The sequence below is a fragment of the Pinus tabuliformis genome, chromosome 7, assembly GCF_031772625.1.
Source record: "Pinus tabuliformis cultivar Carrire ecotype Pingquan chromosome 7, CPIR1, whole genome shotgun sequence".
Lineage (NCBI taxonomy): Eukaryota > Viridiplantae > Streptophyta > Pinopsida > Pinales > Pinaceae > Pinus > Pinus tabuliformis.
In genome coordinates this window covers 1,669,329,123-1,669,347,079 of record NC_142293.1, presented here as the reverse complement: position 1 = coordinate 1,669,347,079, position 17,957 = coordinate 1,669,329,123, and positions in this window count along the sequence as shown.

Below are 17,957 nucleotides of genomic sequence, written 5' to 3'. Positions count from 1 at the left end.
GCATAGAATTTAACATGCTTGGTTTTATCGATCTCTAGTTTTTGCATCTTTCTCCTTAAATTATGTAAAATTCGCATGGCACCAATACACAAATATAGTTAGTATGTAAGGGTAGCTTTGTCTATGGCACAGTCAAGTTTTTGTTCCTAGTTTTCATTAGTAGTTATGGTGTCTGTTGGCTATTGGTTGAAGTTATAAACTCCCTATGCGTTTTTTGGAAAGTACAATCAACTATCAATGTAACATCTTTTAACATTAATGGAGATATTTTTACAAAGCTTACAAAAAAATATTGTATATAAAATTCAATATGTTGAAAATGAGAAAGTAATAATATCTTTTATTCAAAATCATTACATTATATATTACTTCCATCAACAAGTGGTTTACTCAATTGTTTTGATATCCAAACAAAATATGAAAATAAATAAATTAATATATAATTCCACATTGACATGTCATCATATTATGTATAGAATATTTAATATAAAATTTAATTAAATTATTAAATTTATTTTTCTTTTTTTCAAACAATGGTATCATAACTCAGTTGTCAAGCCAATATTAGGGATAGTCATCATTGGTTGTTACTTGCAAGTGCAGGTTGACTTATCACTATTATTTAAGAAAAACCGCTCCACCTAGAATTACTTGTTGGTAGTCCATAAGAGATGCTTTCACTCCTTCCAGATGCCTCTAGATTCTTAGTTTCGTAGGTTGAGGTGGATGGAATGAATTTCTTTCCATTAAGATCAAGATAGAATTTTCAAATAGAAATATTACAATTTGATTGGTTATTATATATGTTAATTTTTATTTTTCTTTTCTTTTTTAATTTTCGAAATGATTAGAGGAAAATTTTAGTTTAAAATGGTTTTATGAGGAAAAATAATAAAATAATAGGTAAAACAATAAAATAAGAATTATGAATTTTGGAGAGAAAAGAAGAAAATTACTTTGTTTTTATTGTATTTTTGGCTTATCTCCATATAAGTTTACTCAAACTTCAAGTGTAGACACTTGTTGGATACATAATTAAGCTTCACATCAAACAAGTACCCATTATGTATTGTTCTGAGAAGGCCCACATTGATAAGAATTGAAGATACATTAAAAAATCATGTTCAACACGTTTTTTTTTTTATGTATCTTCAGTTTTTATTAATGTGGTCCTTCTCAAAACTATGCATAATGTGTACTCATTGGATGTGGAATTTAATTTTTCCAACGAGTGCCTACTCTTGAAGTTTGAGTAAATCTATAAGGAGATAATCCAACAATACAATTTAAAAAAAAAAATAGTTTTTTATTTTTTTTATTTTCCCTCCAAAATATTTACATGTATCTCTTTTTAAATTTAAAAGATTTTGATTGGTTTGCATATTTTGTACATGAAAATTTCTTGGGCACTTTTAGGCTAAATTTTCCTTTAATGCACGAAAATCAATAGAACTTCAACCTATCACCAAAGAGGCCTTAGGTTGAGTTGGAGGGATTGCCCCTATACTCTTGATCCTAATGCAATTTCCCACAAGCATGTTAGGTAGGTTAATCGAATTTTGAACCTAGTAAGGGCTCCAATCTTGGTCAACCAATGCTTTCTAGTGTAGGATGTCCACTCTTTGGCCTAGCCTGATGGGATTTGCCACTATGTATGTTATTCTCCATTGCTTTCTTTAGCTCTAAGAAGTAATAAAAATCCAGCTCATTCATTAATTCATGTGGCTCAGTTCTCCTTTTTTCCCTTGATTATGTTAATAATATAACAAGGAAAAAAATTGACTTCAGTAGATTCTCAAAAATAATTAGTGAGATGATTATCATTTTTTAAATCAATGAGAAGATTTATCATATTCTAAATCAATGAGAAGATTATTTCGTATGATTACCTTTCTTGGTACCATACCCTTACAACGTTCATAGAAAAAAGGTTTAAATTCAAAATTGTACACTGTTTAAATCCCTCCCTTTTCTTTTTGGATGCATGCATAGTCCCATGATCATTTTATTTTTCATCCTTTATGGTAGGAAACACATGGACCCTTATTTTTTGGTTGGAACCTACTTCATGTTTCTATCATGCTCACATCTAAAACCATTAGATTACAAATAAATGCTTACGTTAAAACCTTGAGGAAAAAAATTAAGAAAACACAAATATATATGAATGAATAGAATATATGGATGCATTCTAACTCTAATGTTGACAAATGACATCAACCTCAATGTATTTGAGCCATACTCATCGCAAACCAAACATTTGTTAATGTTGCAAGATGTTGTTGATAAAATCAAGGTTGCTAGACCCTTCCTAAACTTTGTTTACCCATTCCACATAATTCCAAAATAAATAATGAAGCTAACTAAGAAATAAGTTGTGGCCCTTTCTTCTTTTCATGAAATCCCAAGGAAGTATAGTATATTTCCCCTGAATGGGTTTGGTCAAATAATGTATGAGAGGGGTTGATTGCTTGCCTTGCAAACTTTATCAATAACTCATTTGATGAATTGTACTACTTCCAAATTTGATGAATTATATTACTTCCAAAAGATACATACGATATTAATGATACTCTATGTTCATCTAACCATTCACAGAACTGAGTTTACTTGTTATGAAACCAGCTCACAAAAGATAGAAAAGATAGATCAACGCCTTAGAATTCAGTCTCTTCGAGGGGGCAACCTCCTTTACATTACATAAATGAACAATTCTTCGATGATTCAAATGACAAAACCTCCTTTCTATATATAGGAGTCTAAGGAGTCACAATATAACCCAGCCGACCTAACAATAATAATATAAAGGCACAAAAATAACAATAGAGGGATTCTATGGGGTATAGTAATAACAATATGGGGACAATAGGGGCACAACAATATTAATAAGGGATACAACTACAATAGTAATGGGGTAATCACTAGTATTATAGGGACCTAACATGCCCCTCTCCTTAAAAAACGTGTTGTCCTCAATGCTTGAGTAGTTCTAGATGCTTCTGTATAAAATTCTCATCCTCCCACAGGGAATCTTCAGTGGATAAGTTCTTCCACTTGATGAGATACTCCAAAATTGATCGATTTCGTAGCTGTCGAGTTCTTGTTTCTGTGACTGCTTCTGGTTCCAATATAATTTTTCCTTCCTTGTCAAGTTCTGGCAATATTGTTTAAACTGGGAGCTTGTCGCTTATAACCTTCTTTAAACATGAAACACGGAAAACTGGGTGCACTCGAGAAGCTGCAGGAAGCTCCAATTTGTATGCCATAGTACCAATCTTTTGCAACACCTTGTACAGACCATAAAACATTGGTGATAATTTATTATCCTTCTTAGCTTGCTTGAGGGACATTTGTTTATATGGTTGTAGCCATAATAATACCCAATCACCTACATCAAAACTTCTTCTGCTGCGATGTTGGTCTGCCTGTTGTTTCATTCTATTCTGCGCCAACACGAGGTTATCCTTTAAGAGTTGGAGGACTTGTTGTTGATGCTCGATGTGATGTTCCACTGCTTGAACCTTAGAATTTTATCTTAAATATGATGTGATGGATGGTGGCTAATATCCATAAAGTACCATAAATGGGGTCATTTGTGTTGCTATATGGAAGGAAGTGTTATACCACCATTCAGCCAGAGGCAACCATTTTACCCATTGAGTCTATTTATCAGATACAAAGCAACAAAGATATCCTTCCAAACATTTGTTTACTATCTCAGTTTGCCCATCAGATTGAGGATGATAAGATAAGCTATGAGCTAACTGAGTACCGAGACAAGAAAATAATTATGTCCAAAAATTTCCAGTGAAAATGGGATCTCTGTCACTTACAATAATCTTTGGGTTTCCATGTAGCTTTTGAATTATTTCTATAAATGCAGTAGAAATTGTACTGGCTTTAAATGGATGTGATAATGCACAAAAGTGTGAATACTTGGTAAGTCTATCAACTACCACCATGATGACACTCTTTCCCTCACTTGGGTAAACCTGTGATCAAATCCATTGAAACCTCCTCCCAACGTTGGCTTGGAATGGATAAAGGTTGTAATAGACCCAAGGTCTTAATTATTTCAACTTTATTTTTTTGGCAAACCAAACATTCCGCCACAAACTTTTGAATATCCAATTTAAGGCCATCCCAAAAAAAATCATTCTTAACCCTGTGGTAAGTTTTTAAAAATCCTGAGTTCCCTCCTAAGGGAGAAGTGTGAAATTCCATAAGAATCTTTTGTTTGAGCTGGGAATTCTTACAGAGGTATAAGCGATCTTTATACCATAATGAATCATTTTGCCAGCTAAATGTATCATATGTACTAGAATCTTGTTGTAACTTTCAAATAAGTGCCCACACTTCTTCATCATTCTTCCATTCCTCCCTTGCTTCGTTTATCCAATCTAGTTGGATAATAGAAATGGCGCACAACAATGCTTCCACATCCTCATCCTTTCTTGAGAGTGCATCTGCCAGCACATTTTGCTTCCCTTTCTTGTAGATGATTTCAAATTCATAACCCAACATCTTTGTGACCCACTTTTGTTGCTCTTCAGAGGATAATCTTTGTTCTAAAAAGTATTTAAGGCTATCATGATCCGTTTTTACCTTGAAGTGTCTTCCCATTAGGTAGGGTCACCATTTCTTAAGTGCATGTAGTATTGCCAACATTTCCTTCTCATAAATAGCTTTGTGTAAAAACTTTCCCTTGATTGGACGAATTTAAAAAAAAATGGGTCTTTCATCTTGCATTAAAACAACACCAATTCCATTTCCTGAAGCATCACATTCCACAATAAAGGTTTTTGTGAAGTCTGGTGTAGCTAAGACTGGTGCTTGGCACATTGCCTCTTTAAGATGTTCGTAGGCCTTTGTTGCTTTTGGAGTCCATGAAAATGCATCTTTCTTCAACAATGTTGTTAGAGGTGCTACTATTCTCCCATAATTCTTAACAAACTTGCGATAATACCCTGTCAACCCGAGAAATCCTCGCAGATGCTTTATGGATGTGGGGATTTTCCATTCCTTAATGGATTTAATTTTTCTAGGGTCTACCTTAACTCCTTCATGAGATACAATATGACCTAGATATTCCACCTCTTGTACTCCAAAGAAACATTTGGATCTTTTTGCATATAATTGTTTCTCCTCCAATAGTTCTAGCACCCTGTCAACATGTTCAACATGATCCTTCCAAGACTTGCTGTAGATTAGTATATCATCAGAAAATACCAACACAAATTTTCTAAGGAATGGTTTGAAAATGGAATTTATCAAACCTTGAAATGTAGAAGGTGCATTGGTAAGGCCAAAAGGCATGACCAAAAATTCATAATGACCCTCATGAGTTCTAAATGTTGTTTTCAGAATGTCTTTGGTCTTCATTCTGATTTGATGATATCCTGAACGAAGATCCAACTTGGTGAAGTAAATTGATCCATGCAATTCATCCAATAATTCATCAATGACAGGATTGGGAAACTTATCTTTAATAGTGAGCTTGTTGAGCTCCCTATTATCCGGACACATGCGCCATGATCCATCCTTCTTATGCACCAATACTACTGGAGCAGAGAAAGAGCTTTGACTAGGTGGAATTATACCAGCCTCTAGCATTTATGCAACCATACGTTCAATTTCACTCTTTTGGGGGTAGGGATATCTGTACGGCCTGATGTTTGGAGGAACAATTCCTGGAATCAAATGAATAGCATGATCATGATCACGAATAGGTGGGAGACCTTTGGGAGTCTCAAATACCTTGGAATGATTGTCCAAGACTTTTTGGAGATCTAGAGAAATAGATGATTTCGATGTGGAAACATCTAGCGAACATAATTGTGGAATTACACCTCTTTGTTCCTTTTTTAGAAGCTTTTTCATACCGTTAGAGTTTATTATCTTTCCCGGTTTCCCTGCAATACCCCTTAATTCAACTTCCTTTCCTTCCGCAAAAAATTTAATGAAAAGTTCTTGAAAATTAAAAGCTATTGTACCCAAGGATTATAGCCATTGGACTCCTAGTACAACATCAGTACCTCCATTGGAATGGAAAGCATTGGGCTAGTCAATACATATTCTCCCATGGATAGCTTGCTATTATGGCACTTTCTAGAGAAACTTATTGTTCCTCCATTTGCAACCATCACTTGACACTCTGGTGCTGGATATAGGAAGCAATTCAATTCTTTTGCTACCTTACAATGAATAAAATTGTGGGTACTTCCTGAATCAATCAACACTATTACCTTTTTCTTCTTGATTTGTCCTTCTATCTTGATGGTTTGAGGAGTGGTAATTCTAGCCAATGCATTACAATATATGGTTGGATTCATTTCTTCTTTATCTCGACTTTGTTCCTGGAGTATATCCTCTTCTTTTGACCTTTCTTGCTCCTTTTCTTCTTCCTCTTCACAATCTATGTAGAATAATTTCTTCTCAACACACTTATGACCTTTAGTGTATTTGCTATCACAACTATAACAAAGCCCTTTTGCTCTTTTTTCTTCCAATTTTTGTGGTGTCAACCTTATAGGTTTTGGAAGACTAGGGGCAACAACACTTCCATCTTTATAGTTGTGAGTGGTATGCTTCCTGGTTGCCATAATTTTGCTTTCCATTTTTCTTGCTAACCTGAATTCCTTCTCTAATGAATCAAGTTCCCAAAGGCAAACATCATGTTGGATATTATCCTTTAAAGTCCCTATGAACACATCAATCCTATGCTCCTCTGGAATATTTTTTACCCTTATGTTCAATTTTTGGAACTCCTCAATGTGCTCCATTATTGGACCCTTTTGTTTGAGACTTATCAGTTGGCTAAAAAAAGTGTTTCTTTTTGTATCCTCATAATGTGCTATCAATTCTTCCGTAAAAATTGCCCAAGTGATAATTTGTTTACGAGAGCAAAGCCATTGATACCATACAAACTGATTTGGTTCCAAATATATAGTTGCAATACGTACCTTTTGTGTGTTTTGCACATTATTGAGATCGAAAAATTGCTCCATCTGTAATATCCATGTTGCGGGATCCTTGCCATCAAACTTCCTCATATCGATTTTTGGAATGTGGTGGGTCTTCGATCCAACATTAGAGTCTATGAAATCATGATTAACATTTCTTTTATTCGCATCATGAGTTTCCTTTACTACCCTTTCACCATTAGTAAGTATTTCTTATAGAAAATTTGTCAAATCTATCTTCAAATCATTAATCTTAGCTTCCACACCCTTTATCTTAGATTCCACGCCATTTATCTTAGCTTCTGTTAGCTTTTGTGAGAGTGAAATTTATTGCACTTGGTCTTGTAATTTTGATATATCATGTAGCATTTCTTCCTCTTCTTCATGAGTCATGCTAGAGCTTTCAGGTTACTTACTAGGTGTTTGCATTTTCTTTCCTCGGGGCATCAGTTACCGATAATAATGCTCTACTAAGCCCTTTGAATTCCTTCAAAATAATTTTTCAAACCAAGCTTAAGAAAAAATTTAAAAAAATCTACACACCTTTTTTCACTTTGTAGGAGCTCGATATTGCCTCTGATGTATCTCTGTAATTTCGGATCATCCAGTTCTAAAATTGCGACTTGCAGTAGCCCTCTTTGTCCTCTTTCCAATGCCACCAGTCTGATTCCAATTGGATTCTCCAAGGAAGAGTTATGCCAAATCTCCCATAGTGACCTGATTATAGACTAGTTCAATAGAGCGAATTTGTACGATGTGCCACATATCCCTGTTTCGACCTTTGGCTCCGAAAAAATATATACAAGAAACTACAGTCCGTCCTCTTTCTGTACATTCTTACGAAATTTCAATCTGATGCTCAAATTTTCCTTAGGTCACCTGTTTGGAATATAAAATAGGAGTCTGAAAAAATACCAACTTCCCCAGATCATATCTCTGCAAATATAGCACGAAAAGCTTTGAAATTTGGACCCAAGGTTCAATGCGATTTCGTCTCAAATGGGTTTTTTTTTTCTCTTCCGAAACTTCACAAAAAAAAATTATAGTGAAAATGCCACGATGACCTATTTGGAGCAGCGAAACCCTAGAATCCAAAGCTCTGATACCAAATATTATGAAACCAGCTCACAAAAGATAGAAAAGATAGATCAACGCCTTAGAATTTAGCCTCTTTGAGGGGGAAACCTCCTTTACATTACATAAATGAATAATTCTTCAATGATTCAAATGACAAAACCTCCTTTCTATATATAGGAGTCTAAGAAGTCACAATATAACACAACCGACCTAACAATAATAATATAAAGGCACAAAAATAACAATAGAGTGATTCTATGGGGCACAATAATAACAATATGGGGACAATAGGGGCACAACAATATTAATAAGGGATACAACTACAATAGTAATGGGGTAATCACTAGCATTATAGGGACCTAACATTACTGAGTCACGAAAAATACCATCTTTTCACATACATTTGCCATATTTTCACAATATTTCCCTTGATTTTTAATCCTTTTTCATTTTCTTATAGCCTTGTAGTAAGTCCATTTTAATATTTTATGTGGAATTAGGTTTAGGGAATTTTCCAATACATTTATTTTAGCATTTTATGTGAATTTATGATTAAATATTGAAAAAATAAATATTTTCAATTATCTTTCAAAATTGAATTAGTATGTTAGTAATTATAGAATCATATGGATAATTATAGGAACAAACAAATCTTGTAATAATATATACTTTTACCACTTTCTCCAAATTGATATAGCCAAATTCTAATTTCCTCTTCAACTATTGAAGATTTTCTAAGGATTTGGGATCATCAATAAATCATCTGAGATAAGGAAAGATTCTTGTAGATTTTTAAGAGATTAGTTATTACTTGTTAGCAAATATCTTGAAGATATTGGTTACTTACTGATTTTTTGCTAAGTATTTGGAATCATTAATTAATCATTCAAGATATAGAAAAAATATGGAGATTTTAAAAATGTTAACTATTACTTGTTAACAAATATCTTGGAGATACTCGTGACTTCCTGATTTTTTGCCAAGGATTTGGGATCATTACTAAATCATCCAAGATATGTGAAAAAATATTGGAGCATTTAAAGAGATTAGTCATTAGTTGTTAGCAAATAACTTAAAGATACCAATCATAATGTTTTTTAGCAAATGGTTGTAACCACATTAGAAACTTGTGGATCTATATTTAATATTTGATATTTCAGTTTCAAACTAAGCTTATGTATAACTAAGAGTACCTTCTTCAATCTAAAGGAGGGATCTTAGAGCACACATCTAGATTATGGTGGAAAAGAAGAAATCTTTTTGATATATTATTTCACATACATTGTGACTCTTTTCTAGTTTTATATGTAGTATGTTTTTATTTAGCTTTAAGATGTTATAATATAATTTCCTACCTTGATTATTTGGAGTTTGAACACACTTTTTGAGATCTCAGTAGTATTTTATTTTGGTTTAATCTATACAATTTGATTTTATGGAAGTATGTTTCCTTTTGCAATGATTCTTTTAAACTCATATATTAGTTTTATTTTCATAGAAATGATCCATGGAAATAAGAAGTGCCTAAATCATGTCAAGATATAACTTAGTGACAACATGTTCCTAGTAGCATGACATATGTTCAAGTACATGATCCTTGTCAAGAATAAGTAAGTTTACATTTGATTGATGAAGTGTGGTGTGTTTTATTTTTGTAGTTAATATCTATTCATTGAATTATATTCTAAAATTTATTTAATAGAGTATTGTTGTAGAAGTTTTAGATCTTGATGATTGCATACTTATCTACAACTTGATGTATAACACATATGGATATATTAAGGTATCATTCAATGATAGATTTGTCTTTTTGTTGAATGAAATTGATTTTACAAGTTTAAGTATTAATGGAATATACATATAGCATTTTAAGTAGATCATACTATAATGAATCTAATTCTACACATACAATCTTTGCATTTCATATTTTTTCATACATCATATGTTGGCATTATGTTTTCTGGTATGACTGTATGTTACAGATGTTGTACTTGATGGCAACTCCAGTGGTAAGGCTCTCAGTTTGTTGAAATTTAAGAAGGACGCAGGCAATCGGTTCAGAAAGTGCGTCCCCGCAGGTATACCATGCAGAACCCGCGTCCAGGGACGCCGGCCAGCCGTTCAGGGGGTGCGTCCACCCAGTGCACACATTTCAAGGCAGAGAAAAGCACGTGGGGGTTTCTTGTGTGGTATCTAGCCGACGGTTTTGTGTTTCTATGGTGTCGGCTCGTGGTATTGTTCCATGTTTTGGGGAGGAGCTTGCCTATATAAAGCAAAGGAGTTCATTTGGATTGTGCAATCGTCTTGGGTTGAATATCTTATTTGGTGAGATCTAGTCCAGATCTAAGAGGGCGAATCTTCTAATGGACTGTGATCTCTATGGCGCATGATCAGATCTGTAGATCTGACTGTTTGGGTCTGTTCTGAAGTCTTCATATCATTTACATCTGAAGGGTCGCAGGTTCAGTGAAGGGAAAGTGCGCCGGGACGCTGATACTGTAAAGGGCAAGTGCGCCGAGACGCAGTACAGTAGAGAGAGACCTGCGTGGGGACGCAGGGCGATCAAGGTTCAGGTGCGTCTCTGAAGCAGAAGGACGCGGCGCGATAATGTTTTCAGGTGCGTCTCTGTAGCGAAAGACGCGGCGCGATAGTATCTTTGGGTGCGTCCCTGAAGCAACAGTACGCAGAGCAGTCACAGGAACAGTGCGTGGGCACGCAGCGGAGCAGAAGGATATCTGCGTGTGGACGCAGAGTAGCAGAAGGTTAACTGCGTCTGGTCGCAGGCCACAGAAAGAAAAATTGCGTCTTTGTTTTAAGATGTTCTGTTGATTGAATTTCTCTGTTGATAAGGTGTTCTGGGTTGGTTCTGTTATTGCTGATCCGATATCTGTAGTGGTCTATATCTGTTATGTACTTGTTGATCATCTGATGCTTTATGAAAAGAAGTAGGGGGTTGTTGCTCCCTTCCAGGAGTAGACTGGAAAATGAGAAAGAGAGAGAGTTGTAGCTCTCTGCAGGTTGCAGCCTGCGTACTGGTAAAGGACTGCACCAGTACAAAATCATTGTAAAAGAAGTTTCTAAATTGAAAGAAGATAGAGACATATTGCAGCAGGTGGTTTTCACCCACATTGGGTTTCCACCTTACATCTTGTGTTCTTTGGTGTGATTATCTGTTTTTCATGCTCATTATTTTATGGTACTGACATGCAAAAATAATTCAAAGATCAAATAAGGAAGATTTATTAAATTGCTTGATAATACTGATTCACCCCCCCCTCTCAGTATTATTTCCAACAGTTGGTATCAGAGCAGGTCCTTCAGAGAAGCTTGATCGCTTGAAGGTAGATCGTTCATCATGAGCAACTACGAGAAAGAAGCATCAATCAGGCCACCGATTTTTGATGGGACAAATTTCAATTATTGGAAGGTAAGAGTTACTGCATATCTTCAATCTCTTGGTACAGAAGTTTGGAACATTGTAGAAACAGGCTATGCTTTTCCTTCAGCTACTCCTACAGATCCAGCTGAGAAAAAGAAGTATGAAACAAATGCAAAGGCAGTCAGTACTCTATTAGGAAGTATATCCCAAACAAAATTCATGAAGGTCATGCACTTCAAATCAGCAAAAGAGATATGGGACAAAATGATCACTAGCTATGAAGGAGATGAACAGGTAAAACAAGCTAAACTTCAAACTCTCAGGATTCAATATGAGACTCTCAAGATGTATAATGATGAAAGTGTGGCTAATTATTTTCTTTGGGTAGATGAGATTGTTAATTGTATGAAAAATTTGGGTGAAGAAATAAAAGAAACTATAGTAGTTCAAAAGATACTAAGATCATTATCCCCCAAGTTTGAATCTAAAGTATCTGCAATAGAAGAAAAGGAAAATCTCCGTGTTCTCACTATGTCTCAGCTACATGGAATTCTAACTGCTTATGAAATGAGAAAGGGAGGTCCATCAGACAGAAGGGAAGCTGCTTTTAAGGCATCAGGCAAAGAAGATTACTATGAAGCAAGCCATGTTCCAGAAGAAGAGGAAGAAGAATCAAATTTTGTCAGAAATCTTCAAAGGGGTTCTGGAAGGTTCAGAGGTAAGCTACCTTTCAAATGCTTTGCTTGTGGAAGAGTAGGTCATTATGCTGCAAAATGTCCTTATAAGGATAAAGGAAAAGAACCTGCTAGATGGAACAAGAAACAAAGTGCAAATAAGAAAAGCTACTACACCCATGAAGATAGTGATGGTTTATCAAACAGTGATGAAGATGAACAAGGTAATAAATATAAGCTGTTAATGGCATTTGAAGATGATGATTATGAGGATGCTGTAGATGTGGATAATCTCTATGATGAAATTACTAGACTCAAGAGATGCATAGAAGAAAAGAATGTGATCATTGATACTTTGCAATTTCAAATTGATGAAAAGGAAAAACATCTTGAAAAACTAGAAGGTGAAATTGTTGGTCTCAGAAAAGAAATTGAGAAAACAAAAGCTATTAATCTTAAGTTTGTCAAAGGATCTGAAACTTTGGATGAGATTATCAATGTGCAGCGGTCTCCTCTAAACAAGACAGGTTTGGGCTATAATGGAGAAACTTCTCAAGCATCCACCTCAAAAAGTTATCTTGATGCAGCAAGAAGAAATGAGCAGAAAAACAATGAAGATAATCAGGTAAAGCAGGGACGAATTACAAACAGAAACTATCAGGGACAATCCATCTTAAGGGTGAACAAAAGCTACAACCAGCCACAGGTAAAATCTTCTCAGTTTGGATCAAGAATAGATGAAAATAGAAATTACAATCAGTTGGCTGGTAGATTCAATAACCGCAGAAGCTTCTTCAATGGACAATGCTTTTCTTGTCATAACTTTGGTCACAAAGCAGCTCAATGTGTTGCATATAAAACAATCATGACTAGGGAAGCTCAAAAACATAGAAGTATGACAGGGATTACAAAAAGGACCTATAACAACTTTTCGGTTCTTGAAAATGAAGTTGAATGTTCTATCTGCAATAATTTTGGTCATGAAGACTCTGAATGCAGGAGCAGGTTTCAGGAGAAAAAGGAACAAGCCACAAGCACCAAAACATGGAGAATAAAGGAACCTCAAACAGAAAGATGTGGGATAGCATTTTATGCAGAAGGACAGGAAAATCTATGGTACATTGACAGTGGATGTTCGAAACATATGACAGGTGATAAAGAAAAACTTGAATCTTATTCTACTTTAGAAAAGGGGAAGAAAGTTTCTTTTGGAAATGATACTCCTGCAACTATAAAAGGAAAAGGTATTGCTCCTTTGAAAGAAAAGGTCAAGGCTGGAAATGTTTTGTATGTTGATGGATTGAAGCATAATCTACTAAGTGTCAGCCAGATGTGTGATCAAAAAACCGAGGTTATTTTCAGATCGAATGGATGTCTTGTTCGTGATCTTGATACAGGTAAAACAGTACTCAAAGGCAAAAGAACTCCAAATAATCTGTACATATTTGAAGAAGGAGAACAACAATGCTATCTTAGCAAGGATGAAGAGCACTGGTTATGGCATCGAAGGTTGGGACATCTAAGCTTCTCACAAATAAGGAAAGCATGCAAATATCAGGCAGTTCGCGATCTTCCAGATATCAAAATTCCTGACAACACCATATGCAGATCATGTCAGTTTGGAAAACAAACCAGGACTAACTTTCCAGAGAAAGAGGGATCAGCTAGCATGCCTCTTGAGCTAGTACATACAGATACATGTGGCCCATTCAGGAAAAGAACACCTAGAGGAGAGGAATACTTGATATTATTTATTGACGATTTCTCCAGGTTTGTCTGGTTAGGACTTATGAAGCATAAAGATGAAGCATTCGAAAAATTCAAGACCTTCAAAGCCTTGGTTGAAAATGAATCAGGTCACAAAATTAAGTGCCTCAGATCCGACAGAGGTGGGGAATTTACTTCAAATGAATTTTTCGATTTCTGTGATGAACATGGGATAAGGAGAGAATTCTCTACAGCTAGAACTCCTCAGCAAAATGGAGTTGTTGAAAGAATGAACAGAACAATCCAACAAATGGCTCGTGCTATGCTTGATGAATCAGGAACTCCCGCAACTTTCTGGGGTGAAGCTGCACATGCTGCGGTTATTATTCTCAACAAGACAAATGTCCGGGTGAACAGCACTCAAACTCCTCATGAGCTCTGGAGTGGTAAAACTCCTTCGGTAAAGCACTTCAAAATCTTTGGGAGCAAATGCTATATCAAGAATACTGATGAGCAGCTTGGCAAACTTGAACCTAGAGCAGATGAAGGCATTCTTCTTGGCTATTCTCCACATAGCAAAGCATACAAATGCTACAATAAAAGACTTGGCAGAATTGTTGACAGCATTGATGTAGTGGTTGATGAGAAGGGATATATTCCTAGGCAAGTACATCATGAAGATATAGAAGAAGATGAAGGCTACCCTCAAAGACAGAATGATGAAGAAGAAGAACCCCAAGGAGAACCTCAAGAAGAACCAGAAGAGCAAACAAGAATAGAAGAGAAAACTCCATCCAGATATGTTCAGAAGAATCATCCAGAATCTCAGATTGTGGGGCAGAAAGAAGCAGGTGTACAAACAAGAAGAATAGTTGCAGAAGCCTCAAGCTATTTGGCATTACTCTCCTCTACTGAACCACAAAATGTGAAAGAAGCATGCAAAGATGAATGTTGGGTGAAAGCAATGGATGAAGAACTTGAGCAAATCGAAAAGAACAACACTTGGGAGCTGGTTCCTAGACCAAAGGATAAGAATGTTATCGGAACAAAATGGGTCTTCAAAAATAAATTGAATGAAAATGGAGAAGTAATTAGAAACAAAGCCAGACTTGTTTGTAAAGGGTATGCGCAGCAAGAAGGAATAGACTTTGAAGAAACTTTTGCTCCTGTTGCAAGACTTGAGGCCATCCGAATGTTCCTTGCTCTCTCAAGTTTTCAAAACTTCAAAGTATTTCAAATGGACGTGAAATCAGCCTTTCTGAATGGAGACTTGGAAGAAGAAGTGTACATTGAACAGCCAGATGGGTTCATTCTCGGAAATGATCCAAATCTTGTATGCCGATTGAAAAAGGCTCTCTATGGTCTCAAACAAGCTCCAAGGGCTTGGTACTACCGGTTGGACAAATATCTTCATCAACAAGGCTTCTCAAAAGGTTCAGCAGATAGCAATCTGTATATAAAAATTGAAAATGACAAATTACTAATACTTGTTGTGTATGTAGATGACATTATTTTTGGCAGCAATGAAGAAGCTATGAGTCAAAGCTTTGCCTCGGTCATGCAGAAAGAATTTGAAATGTCCTTGCTAGGAGAACTGACATATTTCCTTGGTTTGCAAATCCAACAAAAGGAAGGAGGAATCTTTTTATCTCAAACCAAGTATCTCAAGCAGATTTTGAAGAAATATGGCATGGAAGATGCAAAACCAGTATGTACACCCATGGTCACAGGATGTAGTCTCAGTGCAAATGATGAATCTGCAGCAGTACATCAACCAACCTACAGATCTATGATTGGAAGTTTACTATATTTGACAGGTACCCGACCGGACATCATGCATGCAGTTGGAATAGTTGGAAGATTTCAGGCAAATCCGAAGGAGACTCATCTTCAGGCAGTAAAGAGAATTTTCAAATATCTTCAAGGGACTCAAAATTATGGCTTATGGTATCCTAGAGATACAGATCTTACTCTTCATGCTTATACAGATGCAGATTGGGCCGGAAGCGTGGATGACAGGAAAAGCACAAGTGGTGGTGCGTTCTTTATGGGTTCCAGACTGGTATCTTGGTTCAGCAAGAAACAGAGTTCGATTGCCTTGTCTACAGCTGAAGCGGAATATGTTGCTGCTGCATCTTGTTGCACTCAACTCCTTTGGATGATGCAGACTTTGCAGGATTTTCAAATCACTTGTACACCACCTATCCCCATCTTATGTGATAACACAAGTGCAATCAGCATCTCAAAGAATCCGGTTATGCATTCAAAAACCAAGCACATACCAATCAAGTATCATTTTCTCCGGGAACAAGTGCTTGAACAGAAAGTCAAGTTGGAGTATGTTCCTTCCAAGGAACAAGTTGCTGATATTCTTACCAAACCATTGCCCAGGGACACGTTTGAATACCTCAGGCAAAAGCTGGGGGTTGTTGATGCATCATCTTGTTGAACCTCTTCTTATTGGTGGTACAGGCTCAGGGGGAGCACATAATGCATTGTTGGCATTATGGAGAAGGAGATCTTGGAAATAGCTGCAATATGTCTCTATCTCTTTCATGGTGGTGCGTTGCTGCAGATCTGGTTCATATTCAGGGGGAGCATGAGCTTAGGGGGAGCATACCCTTTGCCCTTGATGTCAAAGGGGGAGAATGAAGCTGAAGTTTGTGAGGTTGCCATCAAGTCCAAAGGGGGAGATTGTTGGCATTATGTTTTCTGGTATGACTGTATGTTACAGATGTTGTACTTGATGGCAACTCCAGTGGTAAGGCTCTCAGTTTGTTGAAATTTAAGAAGGACGCAGGCAATCGGTTCAGAAAGTGCGTCCCCGCAGGTATACCATGCAGAACCCGCGTCCAGGGACGCCGGCCAGCCGTTCAGGGGGTGCGTCCACCCAGTGCACACATTTCAAGGCAGAGAAAAGCACGTGGGGGTTTCTTGTGTGGTATCTAGCCGACGGTTTTGTGTTTCTATGGTGTCGGCTCGTGGTATTGTTCCATGTTTTGGGGAGGAGCTTGCCTATATAAAGCAAAGGAGTTCATTTGGATTGTGCAATCGTCTTGGGTTGAATATCTTATTTGGTGAGATCTAGTCCAGATCTAAGAGGGCGAATCTTCTAATGGACTGTGATCTCTATGGCGCATGATCAGATCTGTAGATCTGACTGTTTGGGTCTGTTCTGAAGTCTTCATATCATTTACATCTGAAGGGTCGCAGGTTCAGTGAAGGGAAAGTGCGCCGGGACGCTGATACTGTAAAGGGCAAGTGCGCCGAGACACAGTACAGTAGAGAGAGACCTGCGTGGGGACGCAGGGCAATCAAGGTTCAGGTGCGTCTCTGAAGCAGAAGGACGCGGCGCGATAATGTTTTCAGGTGCGTCTCTGTAGCGAAAGACGCGGCGCGATAGTATCTTTGGGTGCGTCCCTGAAGCAACAGTACGCAGAGCAATCACAGGAACAGTGCGTGGGCACGCAGCGGAGCAGAAGGATATCTGCGTGTGGACGCAGAGTAGCAGAAGGTTAACGGCGTCTGGTCGCAGGCCACAGAAAGAAAAACTGCGTCTTTGTTTTAAGATGTTCTGTTGATTGAATTTCTCTGTTGATAAGGTGTTCTGGGTTGGTTCTGTTATTGCTGATCTGATATCTGTAGTGGTCTATATCTGTTATGTACTTGTTGATCATCTGATGCTTTATGAAAAGAAGTAGGGGGTTGTTGCTCCCTTCCAGGAGTAGACTGGAAAACGAGAAAGAGAGAGAGTTGTAGCTCTCTGCAGGTTGCAGCCTGCGTACTGGTAAAGGACTGCACCAGTACAAAATCATTGTAAAAGAAGTTTCTAAATTGAAAGAAGATAGAGACATATTGCAACAGGTGGTTTTCACCCACATTGGGTTTCCACCTTACATCTTGTGTTCTTTGGTGTGATTATCTGTTTTTCATGCTCATTATTTTATGGTACTGACATGCAAAAATAATTCAAAGATCAAATAAGAAAGATTTATTAAATTGCTTGATAATACTGATTCACCCCCCCCTCTCAGTATTATTTCCAACATCATATTGATAATAATATGTAACATGATTTATACGTATAAATCAACAAATATTTTTAACACCATTTCTAAGGAAATGCAAAAAGAATTAGAAATTTTGTAGTATATAATT